This window comes from Mauremys reevesii, linkage group 2, assembly GCF_016161935.1.
Source record: "Mauremys reevesii isolate NIE-2019 linkage group 2, ASM1616193v1, whole genome shotgun sequence".
Taxonomy (NCBI): Eukaryota; Metazoa; Chordata; order Testudines; family Geoemydidae; genus Mauremys; species Mauremys reevesii.
In genome coordinates, this window is record NC_052624.1 from 121,173,476 (window position 1) to 121,187,595 (window position 14,120).

At 38.8% G+C, this 14,120-nt stretch overlaps 1 protein-coding gene across 2 annotated transcripts in view; it reads left to right on the forward strand.

Moving 5' to 3' along the window:
* The window catches only part of IRX2 (iroquois homeobox 2), a 126,449-nt gene that overhangs the window by 60,164 nt on the left and 52,165 nt on the right, over positions 1 to 14,120 (forward strand). The gene's annotated exons all lie outside the window — the stretch shown is intronic.

The following is a 14,120-nucleotide window of genomic DNA, read 5'->3' on the forward strand; positions in this document are numbered from 1 at the left end:
GCCAGGATATGATCTAGATCAGGTTTTAGTCCAGCCTGTGAAATTGCATGCCCTAGAAAGGAGAGTTCAGTTTGTCTAAATTTGCATTTGGACCTATTGAGCTTTAGGCCTGCTTTGCTGATGCAGTTTAGTACAGACTGCAGGTTATTGTCATGCTCCTCAGTAGTACTTCCAAACACGATAATATCATCCAAATAGCACTGAACTCCATGTTGATTCTTCAGAATCAATTACATCATTTTTTGGAAGGCACTTGGGGCTGATGCGAGACCGTATGGAATACGTTTAAAATGAAATAGTCCCTCATGTGTAATAAATGCTGTGAGGTTTCTGCTATCTTCATGCAACATAACCTGGTGGTATGCACTCTGCAGATCAAGAGTAGAAAACATCTTTGCTCCACCGAGTTCTGCAAATACTTCTTCTATGTAAGGAAGAGGATGGCTGTCAATCACAAATAGCTTTATTTGGCTCCCTTAAGTCCACGCAAAGGCGAATGCCTCCACCCTTCTTCTGCATCACTATTATAGGTGAAACCCATTCCAAAGAGTTAATCTCTTCAATAATGTCCTTTTGAACAAGTTTTCTAAGTTCCTCTGAAACAGCTTCCCTGATTGAATATGGTAAGTGCTGTAATTTCTGTCATACAGGCATCACATTATTCCGCATTTTAACTTTATGCAGAAACCCATAAGCACAGCCTAGTTTCTCCTCAACCTGGTGTTGGGTCCCAGCTGAAACTGGTGTGTGTACCACAAAAGTGCTTTGCTGAGGAAGATCAATTTGTCCATTAACTACCGTGAGATTTAAAGCAGCCAATACATCTCTGCCAAGGATAGGAGTGCCTTTGTGGACAATGTAGAACTCTGCAGTTACACAGCAATCACCAAAAGTAACTATTGCTAGCAGGCAGCCATGTACTGGAATATGGTTTTTCAAATAGCACACCAACTGAAGTTTGGGTTCAGTAAGAGGCACATCTTTAAAGTATTGCAAATAGATGGAATCAGGTAGTATAGATACTGCTGAGCCAGTATCCAACATTAGCTGAATAGAGTGTGATTTGCCTGAGGGTATGGTAGAAACGTTTATAGTGAACTTTATCTGTTCTGGAATGTGTGCAGTAGTGGTTTTGGCCACTCTCAGCACAGTAACATCTGGTATTGTAACTGCATGCACCTGTTGATTGAACTGGCTACTGTGACATACTTTAGCAAAATGCCCAATCTTTTTGCAATGATTGCACTGAGCTACTTTTGCTGGACATCCTGTGTAGCTTGCAAGGTGTTGTGGGGATCCACAGCGAAAGCATGCTTTTACTGTATTTTGAATTTGCTGATTCAGTGGCTTTTCATTAGTTTTCCTCCTGCAATTGTTTGTCTGCAGCAATAGTGAACTTTTCTGCAAAGGAGTCACAGCCTGGACTGTGCCTCCTGTATCCATGCTCATTATTTTGGCTTCAGCTGTAGCTGACTCAATCTGAGTAGCAATGGTTATTGCTTTTTCTAATGTAAGTTATGGTTCTAGAAATAAGCGTTCTCTTACATGAAGCATGGTTGTTTTCTCAAGGAGCTGGTCTCTAATCATCTCATCTGCCATATTCCCAAAGTCACAAGTTACAAACAGACTCCTCAGGGAAGCAATATACTGCATTATAGTCTCCCCTGGTTTCTGCTCATGCTGACAAAATCCGTAGCGATTAGCTACTACATTCACTTTTGGCACAAAAAAGTTTTTTAATGCAGTGAGTGCAGTCTCATATTTATCATCTGCAAGGGGAAAAGTGTAAAATATATGCTGCCCTTCTGCTCCAAGGCAGTGGATTAGCAGAACATGCTTTTTTACTTCAGAAATCTCTGTAGCACTGATTGCAAGCAGATAAGTCTCAAATATATGGATCCAGGCAGTAAAAGCAATTGGAGGCTCACCTGGGCTTTGCAGAATGGGTGCAGGTGGGTTCAGAGGCAGAAGATCCATTCTCATCACCAAAAATGTTGTATCAACCAGGCCAGGTACTAACAAACTTCAACAGGACTTTATTTTTAAAGTGGAAACCTCTTTACCAAGCTGCCGCTGCACCCTCTGTAACTTTCACTCTGCCTCCTCAACTCCTCCCCCCTCTTTCCTGTTTCCTGTCCTTTCAGACTCCCAACAGCCAGTGCACCCAGTTCTAATGATTACAAGCAACCTCTAAACACCACACCGTCATGGATCCACAGGATCTGTGCTATGCCAAAGCTTTTAAACAGTGTCTTGGAGGTATCCCTTCAGTGTGCCACAAGCTCTCACTCTTCCTTAAGGGTAGGCCAGATGACTCAATTTTTCCTAGATTGAGCTTCTGGGCTCCAGGCTCCAGCACTCCTGTTTCACGCTGTGAGCAGGGGTGGATCCAGGCACCAACACGCCAAGCGCGTGCCTGGGGTGGCAAGCCACGGGGGGCGCTCTGCTGGTCGCAGCGAGGGTGGCAGGTAGGTTGCCTTTGGCGGCATGCCTGCGGAGGGTCCACTGGTCCCGCGGCTTTGGTGGACCTCCCGCAGGCATTCCGCCGAATTCGCGGGACTGGGGACCTCCCACAGGCAAGCCGCCGAAGGCAGCCTGTCTGCCGTGCTTGGGGCGGCAAAATACCTAGAGCTGCCCCTGGCTGTGAGCTCTGTCCAGCGAGTCTAACTGAGACAGACTCCTGTTCAGTGACTTTTTGCCCTCTTCAGGGACCAATGCACCTCAGCAAATATTTGCAGTGACACTAAACAGTCTTTTCAAAATAGAGTAACTGGAACACAGTATCAGGAAATCCTTAGATTAGCATTCAGAAACAAAAGTTAAGACACAGTCCATATTTGATAAAGCCAGGGTTCCCTTGAGCCATGCTGCTCTTGGTGCAATCTTGTTTTCCTTTCTCTCTCTTTCTGTTCCTATTTCTGTCAATCCAGGTGACATCTTCCTGCATCTATCTGAGCTCAGCTCCTAACACTGATATATGATACTTCTTGGTCTATTGTCCGGCTCCTGCAGACCCAGGCTAGTGCAGATGTTCTCCTTGCTGGAGCTTCCCACTGTTAGGTGTCAATTGTTCAGTCATTTGGGTTTCCATTGTCTGTCTGGATCCTCCATTGATATGGGCTTTTTCTAGCTTGTCCCAAAAGACCATTCATATTGCCCCAAACAGTTATGTGACCCAAACACCTCATGTCTCCTGCCCTGCGCCAGGAGCATTGTAACCCCTCTGCACCCACTAGGTAACAATACCAGTCAAGTAAGTCACTGCCATGCATAGCATTCTTAAAAACATTACAGAAAATCAAAGGACTATATAATGCTCATGTGTACAGCTCTTGAGAAGAGCTTGCTGGAGCTGAACACTAGCATTTCCTTAGTAGGATACATATCATGATCTGTAGCAATTCTTAACGCAGTCCTTTGCACTCTATGCCTTAGTCTGGGCTGTGGGATGAATAAAGTTGTTGGCCCCTGCTTAGCTGGTATATTAGTGATGTACAATTAGTTAATCTGAAAGCTGCATTTTAAGGACTAATGTGATCCTGAAGATTTGCTTCTCCTTTACTGTAATGATGATTTAAGCAGCTGCTACAATATCTTTATAGAATCAGAGCTATTATACTTGGGATGTTGTGATGAGGCTGCTTGTTTTCAGAACTTTTTGTAAGTATCTTGGGAACATGATAGCAATAAGATCATGTGACAGATCTTCAAATTTGATGTGTTTGCTGTCTTTTGTGACATGTAAACCACAGGAATGCAAAAATGGCAATGACAATATGTTTGTGTTATTATGGAGTTTGCAAAGTTAGTGTTACTATTTTGAGCTTCTAAGATTAGTCACAAGTTTTCTTTAGAGAGTATATTAACATATTGGATTGTTTTTGCATGTCTATTCGATTTTAGTATTGTAAGTTTAAGGAAATCCAGATGTCAATTCTTATTAAACTGGTTGAGTTTTATATTGTTAATTCAGTTGTCTTTCACACTATTGCTACTAAACCTAAAGAACTCTTTACAAAGGCAGATTTATGATGGATGCCATCTGGCCTGATAGAAGGAAACAGATATTGATTTTTAATATTTTCTCCAAACTTGTTTACTCTAGGATAATACAGCAGCTGTGTGGCGGCTTGTCTCAGAGTGGAAAGGATTATTACCACTGCCTTTTGATGAGATAAATTACCTAGAATGACTTGAATGGCTAAAGGGTATACTTTGATGTTATGTCGCTTCATTTACCCTTATGACTAAATGATTATTGATTTTATATTTTTAAGCTCTTGAAACGTGAAAATAAGTTGGTAGAGAAGCCTAGCTGTGTTAGTTTTATTAATTTATTTCTGCAGGGCATAATTCACTTTGGACCAGGTTGTGAAGGTTTTGGGTTCATGACCGACTCCAGATACAGTTGCAAAGAAATGGCTTATTTATATAGTCATTGCAAGTAGTTTCAAAATCAATACAGTCTGGGATTGGATGATTAAACTTAGTCCCTTTGTGGGATTCATTCCTGTAGCTACCTCTGAAATGATCTTGACCAAAGCAGATTCATGTGATCCAGTCTGCAAATAGCAAGTTTGTTCTAGTTGAAATATTATTTTTTGCTCATCATTTTTTGTATCTACTGTGTTCACTCAATGACATTTTAACAGCCAGAAAAAAAGCAGTTGATTGACTACTTCAATGAAATCACTAATCTGCATTCAAAGAGTTGCCTCCAAAAACTACTTAGATTTTCCATGGATAGATTTAACTACTGCTTTGATCAGTTAGTCCCAGTATGCAGTGGATTTAGGTCTCTCTGTACTTATGTAGACAGCAGGAAACCAAGGTGTACACTAAACCTTTAAATAGTCTTCACAGTTCAAAACAGCTATTTGCCTTTTGTGTATAGCAGACACCTACATATTTCTGTGAAGTATTGCCTTTTCTATCCTCATTTAACATGTTGGTGCTTTTTAATGTTTGTCTGAAATGTGACTCTGTTGTCAATCTATTGACATATTATGTAGACACTGGAACACGTGCAGAAATATTGCATGGAAAAATAATCTCTACAGTTTTCCTGATATGATTGATTCAGTGCATCTGGTATCTCTTGCTATCTTAAGCATGAGTACTTTAAACTTAATTTTCACTGCAAAAATTCAAAGTAAAAAAACTTCACAACTTTAAAATATTCCTACATCTTGCTTAGTTTTAAAAATGTGACTCATAACAGTGACATTTCATTTTTATATTTCACTTGTCTTAACTATTGAGAACATTATAAGTATAATAACTAATCTGTCCAATAACCATCTTTCTTGGGGAGGAAGATACCTTCTTTTATAAGCACATTTCACATTTAGATACTTACTGTTTCAAGTGTCTTAGAGGAATTAACAGCAATAAGATATAGAAAAAACTATGACAAAGTTTTTTATTTGAAAAAGTTAACAGTGCAGTAATTTCTATAAGATTCATGACATTAAAGAATAGCACTTGATAAATTAACAGCACATATTAATTTAAATAGCTTTTAAATATGCTTTAAATATTAAAGTGAAAGCTTTTAAACATACTTCTTTCAGTTCCTTATAAGCAGCATGACTGTATGTTTAGAAATCATTTTCTTTATATAAAGATTTGTCTGATAGCTAAAGCTGCACGTTTCTAAAACAGAATGACATTTCCAGAAGTTATGTTTGATGTTGATAAGGGTCTTTTACATACCTCTATTTAATGGTCAGGTATATTGTTTTCAAAAGAAATCTTATCATTATTCCATGGCAACATATTTTACAAAGTTAAAAAAGGTGTAAAACTTTTTCTTACTTTAGCCACACTATATGTATAATTAATGTATAGTAAATTATATGTCCCAGTTTAAAGCTTGTTTAAATGCATAGCATTTGAAGTCTAATGCAGGAATAAAATAACTTTTGGATCAGTGTAATGTAATATGTTGATCCATTTTACAGGGTAGTGGTGATTATTTAATTAATCACCTTTTGACAATTATTCACATTGGTCCAAATCAAAGTCTCCATTAAAACGAAAGAATAGCTTCATTACAAATGACCCATAAAAGTGTCAAGTGCTGGCAGTGAAGACAAGTAATTTCCTTTCCCCTTAAAACCATTAGATCGAATGATGGGGGTGGGGAAGGTGATGAAGTGTGTAATAGTGTGATTACAAAGAAAAGCTTAAACAGTAAATTTGACAGCCATGTAAGAGTGGACAGAAGATAAGGGTTATAAAGTGTTGGTTCTCTACCTTCAAAAAGCTTTTAATTTTATATGAAGACAGGAATAAGTAGATTATATTTTTGTCAAACTTGTTTTTATCCTCCTTTGGTGTTTACTTATAAATTGAGTTTTGAAAAGCTCCTAGCTTTAGAGCTATGTAATTATAAAATAATATCTAATTACTTTCTGAAGGTCGCTTAAGATAGTGCTTAATGGAGACCAAATTCTTTTACAATTATAGGCCTGTTTTAAAAGGCTGCTTATTTATAGAATCCTTTCCATATATCTTTGGTAGAAAATATAGTAGAACTTTCACATCAGTGTGAACATCTTTGCACTCTCTTTTACTTCACTGGCAGTATTGAGAACTACCAACCGATTGTTATTATTGCACCTACACATGGCTAAAATGTATGTAAATTCTTGAAAGAAATACAAATCATTTATAACCTACTGAAATCCTTTTCTTATTATACCAAAATAATCTAAAATGGCTTTGAGTTTCATCTACTGGAGAAATATTATATATTGTTATAAAGATCACCACTTAAGTCTTATAATCTTTATACATAAAGATCAATTTTTCACTTTTTAATTGAATGTTTGCTGTTCAAAATTATATCACAATTAAAGTTCATGCACAGGAATGGGAAAGTATTATAGCTTTAAAGAAAAATAAGAGAAACAGAGCATCAGCTTTTATAGAGGCTGAATTGTATGAAATATTTCCCACATAAATTCTGATTGTAAACACACATTCAGGTAGTTGTTGTATTCTAAACTGAAAAAAAACCAAAACTGAGTTTTAAAGTAATTCTTGCATGAGGTGACACCATATCTTTTTTATAGAAATCATAAGTTAATTCTCTATTTTAGGGTAATACCGGCTGTTTTGGGGATCTCAACATCAGCTATCATTGTAAATGGACCTTTTAGTAATATTTTCACTTCAGAGATCCAGATAAATTCACTTACTACAGAAAATGAATGTATATTTACTTGTTTTTCAAAAGAGCAGCAAATATTGACCAGTTCCTGAAATGTGTTTGTCAAATCTACTTGTCATTCTTTCTTTCATCTTCATTTGTTTTAAATCTTCTTACACCCATGGTTGGACTACTTACTGTAAAATAACCCAAAAGTTCAAGTGCTGCTTCTAAAAACTAATGGCTATTGACTTTCATTAGGATTTCTGTGATGTTATCTAACCCTGTAAAGACATTTGCGGTATGCAGTTTACATTGTATCTAGTGATTGTATAATCATTATTGATTTTCCTTGTGTATAGTACCTATGTCAAACAACTTAATATATTTAAATGGTGATTATTTCAGCAATATATCTATTATTAGATAAGATCAAAGGCTGTTAAACGTGCAGGAGATAGAGTGATAAGATAAGATAATGTATATTTGTGCCAGTACCGAGGCCCTATTGTGTATACAACTGCAATTCATGTCTTTAATGATTAACCTTCTGAAACATGTGATTCTGTCCTGTAGTAGAATAAAGTATGACAGATGGATTAAAAGAAGCCCAGTTTTTGAGCAAAAGACCTAGAAGTTATGTAAATGTAATACAGTTAGATGAATTACTTTTCAAAGACCATGGGAAATCATTCTGTATACTCCATTTACTTCTAGTTTTCTTACTAATACTTCTGAAGAAAACTAGATATATATTTAGAAAGATGCATGATTTCTCCTAGGATGCAATCACTGTTAATCCCATGAGTATGGATTAACAGAATAACACAGGCTAATTTCATGAGCTGAATGATTATTGTATTTTATTAGTGATCAAACAGTATTCTACTTATGCTATAATAGAAAAGTAGTTAATCTAATTCATTCATTTAAAATAAAAGAAAACTATTTAGTTTGTTATGGAATTTCCTTGTTTTAACTAACATCCTTTCATTAAAATACACTTCTGGTCAATAAATAAATATCGTAATTTATATTTAGTGCAATTAAAAATAATACAAATTTGTCAACGTACCTAGAATTTTGAGAAGTGTAAATGCAAAAAGCTACCTTTCAGCTCCCTTATTTTTACTCTGTGTTATCACTTTCTCTACTGGTCCTCTTTCAAATCCTCTATTTTGTGCAACAACAAATTTGACTGCACACATGTCTGTTTGTTCTAACAAGTGACATTTCTAAGGTATACAAGATTAGAATACTTGTGGGTACCTTTTTATGGATACATTTTTGGTAGTCAGTTTTGAAAATTTTCCTGTGCAGACTCTAAATAGACCCTTGATTATTTTCTTTTTAATTTCTTGTCAAAATATAGTGACATTTTTTAAATAAAATTGTAGATGGTGCAGGAAGCACCACATGTAGTTAAAGTTGCCTAACACTTTTTATTATAAGACTCTGTTTTCAATTACATATAACTTTGCCAGACTTAAACCATTCAGGCTGAAAGTTTTCATTTCATGTATTGTCTCTGACTGATGTCTTATGTTCCTAAAAGCTCATGGTTTAGGACTTCAACCAGCCACCTGCAGGGGTGAGGAAAGAACTTCCTTCTCCTCCTCCCCCCACCCGCGTATTTTGTGTTTTGTTTTTGTCTTCTTCAGAGATGGCCAGGGCTGGAGATGGGATATTGGACAGGGTGTGCCAGAGCTCTGAGGTGGCATCATGGATTCTCTCTCTCATGTGGGATTGGGAAGGAATGTTCCCCCAGGTCAGATTGGCAGTGAGCATGGGGTTTGTTTTTTAACCTCTTCTGCAGCATGTGGGTGCAGATCACTTACCAGAATTATCTGGGTATCTCACTTAATCAATTTCCTGCCATTGCAGGGGCCTCAGACATTGGTGCACCTGGATCCTTCCTGTTCTCTGCCTGTGATATGTAATATGTCTAGTCTCCTGTGGGCTGTGATATGTTGGTGTAATTTCAGTTGCTGGGTAAGTGTGCAGGTGCTGCATGGTATTGGTGTCCTGTGAAATACAGGAGGTCAGACTAGATGATCTGGTGGTTCCTTTTATCAATAAACTCTATGACTCTATGATTTTGGAGGGGAAATTTTAGTAAAAATGTTTCAGCTGTTTACAAGAATGAAGTTAGGGGAAAATATGCTGTTTTGAACAAGTAAAAATATCTTACCAGTGTTTCAATGAGAAGCTGTAATACAACTCCATGCTTTGGAGCAGGAATTTGTAATTAGGCAGAGGTTGCCATAGTGCCAAGGATGTGCTTCTAGCCAGTAATGTGAAGAAACACACACTTTTGGTCAGGGGGTAAGCCTTTGGAAAATTGACTTCTTAGAGTCTGGCAGTTTATTTCCCTGAAAAATCCATCTGCTTTGAGCATGCTCCAGACCGTCACAGCTCCTATCTGCTGCCAGATTATGTATGTACCATCCCACAAAGTGACTCAGCAAGCTCTCTCCCAGGGATGCAAGAGCTGAGCAGGACTTTCTCTGCAATTTCTCCTTCCAGCTGTCAGAGGATACTGTGGCATCCGGCACCAGAACTAAGAGCAGGCAGCCTGACTCTCTTGTGCTCTTAATGTTGCCCCTGTTGGCACCCAAGAAGCAAGGAGAAGAGGGAGAAAACAGCTTGGCTCAAGTGCAGAGAGGTGACGAATGGGAAAAAAGATGTAGGGAGGGGGACAGAGCAGGAGCTCACTAGGAGAGAGAACAGGAGTCACAGGGCGGGGTGGGGGGGCAGGGTAGCAGTGGAGGAGGACATCTTCAGGAACTAGAGGGCAGGGAGTCAGGGGGAAGACCAGAGTCTGTGGAGAGGATAGGAGCAGGGGGAAAGAGCTTTGCAGTGTTGCTGAAAGGTAAACATGGGAACTAGTGCCCTGGGGGAGAGCAAATTCCTAAATCAAGTGACCTTCACAGAGAATAATCCTGCCAGCAATTCCCTCCTATTTAGAATGAGGCAGCTCCAGCTCAAGTACCTCCACTGATCTCCACTCTGCTAATATTGCATCAGGAGAGAGACAAGCCCTCCAGTATCCAGCCCACAAACCATGTAGGTCTTTAGATAGAGGATAATCATGAATTTTCATCTCATATTTTGGACATTAATTAAACGTCACCTCTTAAAAGGATTTAGGCACCTAACTGCTGGCCTCCCTCTGCTCATGGTGGTACCCCCTTGTAATCTTTAGTCCAGTAATTAGAGCACTCACACAAGATGTTGGAGACCCAGGTTCAAATCCCCACTCTGCCTGAGGTGGAACAGGGATTTGAACCAAGACCTCCCATGAGAGTGCCCTAATAACTAAGACAGTTGGGTTCAAATCCCTGCTGCATATCAGGCAAAGTGGGGATTTGGACCCTGAACTCCTCCATCCCTGGTTAGTGCTCTATCCCCTGAGCTAAAGTATACAAGGGGGAGGGCAATACGTCTTGAGCGGGGTGTTGGACTAGATGACCTCCTGAGGTCCCTTCCAACCCTCATATTCTATGAGTCAATGAGTCTCGTCCTCTGGCTGCCCTGTGTGGGTTAGGCATGATCTGAGCATACCTACCAGATTGGGCTCAACAGGTGAGAAAGACCGGGCAATGGCTAGCTTTAGGATTCCTCTTGGGCTTTGGCATGAGCTAGGCAGCTGTGTGCATGTTCAGCAATACAAATCTAGCTGCCTAGGGGACTTTGCCACTAGAAATGTAGGTCCCTGGGGGCTTTAGGTGCCTACAGGATTAGACAGCAGCTGAGTGGAGGTGTTGAGGATCCAAATTTTGGATGAAGGCACCTAAAGTGACAGTTAGAGGCCTAAATCTCTTTGTAGATCTAGCTCTATGTGTCTTTGAACCTTATGGCACAGTGGCCCTCTCCAGAGCAGTACAAAAGGGACATTGGAGGTAACTGGGGGACACAGCCAGTACACCTGCAGATTATGCAGAGCCATTGACCAAAAAATCCACATGGGGTCTGTAGTGGCTTCATAATATGCACACTATAGCACTGGTTTGCAGGGGAAGACAGTCCCCCTACAATCCTCTATTGGTCTCCCTTGCAAAGTCTAATTATCTAGAGTGCAGAAGAGCTGCTCCAAGTATCGTGGGCCAGCAGAAAAGTTCCCCACATCTGGAGTATTGCGTCCCATTTTGGGCCCTACACTACAGAAAGGATGTGGACAAATTGGAGAGAGTCCAGCAGAGGGCAACGAAAATGATTAGGAGGCTGGGGCACATAACTTACGAGGAGAGGCTGAGAGAACTGGGCTTGTTTAGTCTGCAGAAGAGACGAGTGAAGGGAGATTTGATAGCAGCCTTCAACTATCTGAAGGGGGTTCCAAAGAGGATGGAGCTTGGCTGTTCTCAGTGGTGGCAGATGACACAACAAGGAGCAATGGTCTCAAGTTGCTGTGGGAAAGATCGAGGTTGGATATTAGGAAACACTATTTCACTAGGAGGTTGGTGAAGCACTGAAATGGGTTACCTAGGGAGGTGGTGGAATCTCCATTCTTAGAGGTTTTTAAGACCTGTCTTGACAAAGCCTTGGCTGGGATGATTTAGTTGATGTTGGTCCTGCTTTGAGCAGGGGGTTTAACTAGATGACCTCCTGAGGTCTCTTCCAACCCTTATCTTCTATGATTCTATGATTCCTTTAGCTACTCTAACTTGTGCCTGGGTCTGGTTCAGATTTCACGTGTCCCCAGAATCAGGATAATCATAAAGGTAGCTTAGTGGCATCTGTGCCTCCCCTCACCCACAACTGTTCCAAGAATGAGCTCAATGTGGCTGAGGATCCAGTATGTCATCTCTCTACAGTATCTAACTCTATCCCATTTACAGTAAGACCCAATAGAGCATTTAAAGCTATGGTATATGTTGCAAAATGTGCCTTTTTATGTGCTAAAAACAGAACAAAAGACATTTTACATCAACTAAAAGTAAAAGTTTTGGGGGTTATAATATTTATATGATCAAAAATAAATAAGCTCACATTTTTCTTTTGCAATTTCAGTACACAAAAATTGTGTTATCTGCAAACACTATTATTTTGAAATGTGTTACAACATTCTAAATACTTGAATTAAAACATTTTGGTGTGACTTATTGGCAGCTCAAAATCTTTTTATCGGGATTTATAATTTTTGGGGGGGAGGGTATTATTAAAGAATTTTAGGCTTTGTCAATTGAAGAAGATAAACACTATCATAACTAGGAAAGCCTGCATGTTTAGAAGTCTGAAGCTTTGAGTGCCTTCCAAGTAGAAAAGATAATTTCTATATCCTAACATTTTCCCAATACAGGGAATGCAACAGAGAGGAGCTATCTCAGTTAGCTTAATTCTCAGTGATTAGAGGCCAAATCCTGACTTTTGTGGAAATTTTGCTTGAGTAAGGCCTGTAGGATCTGGATCAATGTCATTCATCTTCATACATCCATTTCTTGGAGAAATCTTGAGTTTTCAGGGAAAACACAGTCGTTTTACAGTATACACCAAAAGACATTTGAAAACACTTGCCGATTATTAGGCTGTGATTATTTTGCTCTGGTGTGAACTGAAATTCTGGTTCTGTAGATTTGGAAAATATGTACTTCTCCTTTACACAGGTGGTGCATTCATGGTTTAGATGGCAAACATGAGACCAGCATTGTACATCTTGTTTGCTCCAGTGAAATAAGCCAATAGAAGAGTTGCTGACATGAGGCTTACTGAGTAAAGATGACCAAACTGTAGTCTTAGTTTAATAGTCTGGATGCTTAGCTGAAGTTTATTTGAACTGTCCAAACTTTTCTAAGGTCTTCAAAGTTTGGATAGACATCTTGTGAGAACTGGCGGTTTTGTTTTAGAATCTTGCTTCAGACCAATGACTTTCCTCATTTGCTTTTTTAGTCAGAACCATGTGCATGGTAACAACTATGGCACCCACCCCACTCTGACAGATTCCCCTAGGACTGCATGGTAAAATCATTTTAAATCTATGTATAATTAGCATTTGATACATAGGCAATATAATCCCGCTAGTATTATGTTGCCCATAATCCTACCTTGGGGAGGGTTCTTCATCAATTCACACAGGAAAATTGACATATATCTTACACATGTTAATTAGAATAATAAATTAACCCTAATTTTATTTCTGCAGTTAATATAACAATATAATATATATAGTAGGAATTTACAAAATAAGCATGGCCTGAACTGAAAAGTAATTCATTTCAAACTGATGAAAGGTAATGAATGCTTTTTTACATAACACAAAATTGACTTTTGGAACTCACTGCCACAAGAGATCATTGAGGCCAAGAGTTTAAGAAAATTAAAAGAGGATTAGACATGTATAGGATAATGAGAACCTCCAGTTCTATTAGATAGGATAAGAAATGCAAAGGATTGAACCCTCATGTTTCAATTCATAAACCAACCACTCACTACCTGGAGTTAAGAAGACATTTCTCCTTTAGGCAGGCTATTACATAATTGTTCATGACATGGTCTCTTGCACCTTCCTCTGAAGCCTCTGGTACTGACCTCTTGCAGAGCTGGGATGATGGACTAGATGGACCACTGATTTGGTTTGGTGTGGCCATTCCTATGAGTACAGGTTCTAGGAATTCAGGTTTTGCCTGGCTACTTCCTTCACAAACACCTCCCCAATCCAGGACTTCATCATCAATTCAACAAACCCATTGCAATGAAAGAAACATACAAGTCATGCTAAAAATATGTTAAATAAAAAACAAGTGTTTACGTGGAAAAAAACTTTTCTTTTGCAAAATGAATTTCCCTGATTTTTCACATTCATATATTAATGTGCAGACATGTCTTTCATAAGTGTGCCTATGACAGGTACAGTACTGGTTATCAATTCACTGTATCCAAACAAACTTTTTAATATATCTTACATTAAAACATCTACATACATATCTTACATCTAAACAGCTGAACTTTTAAAAGTCTATTTACTATC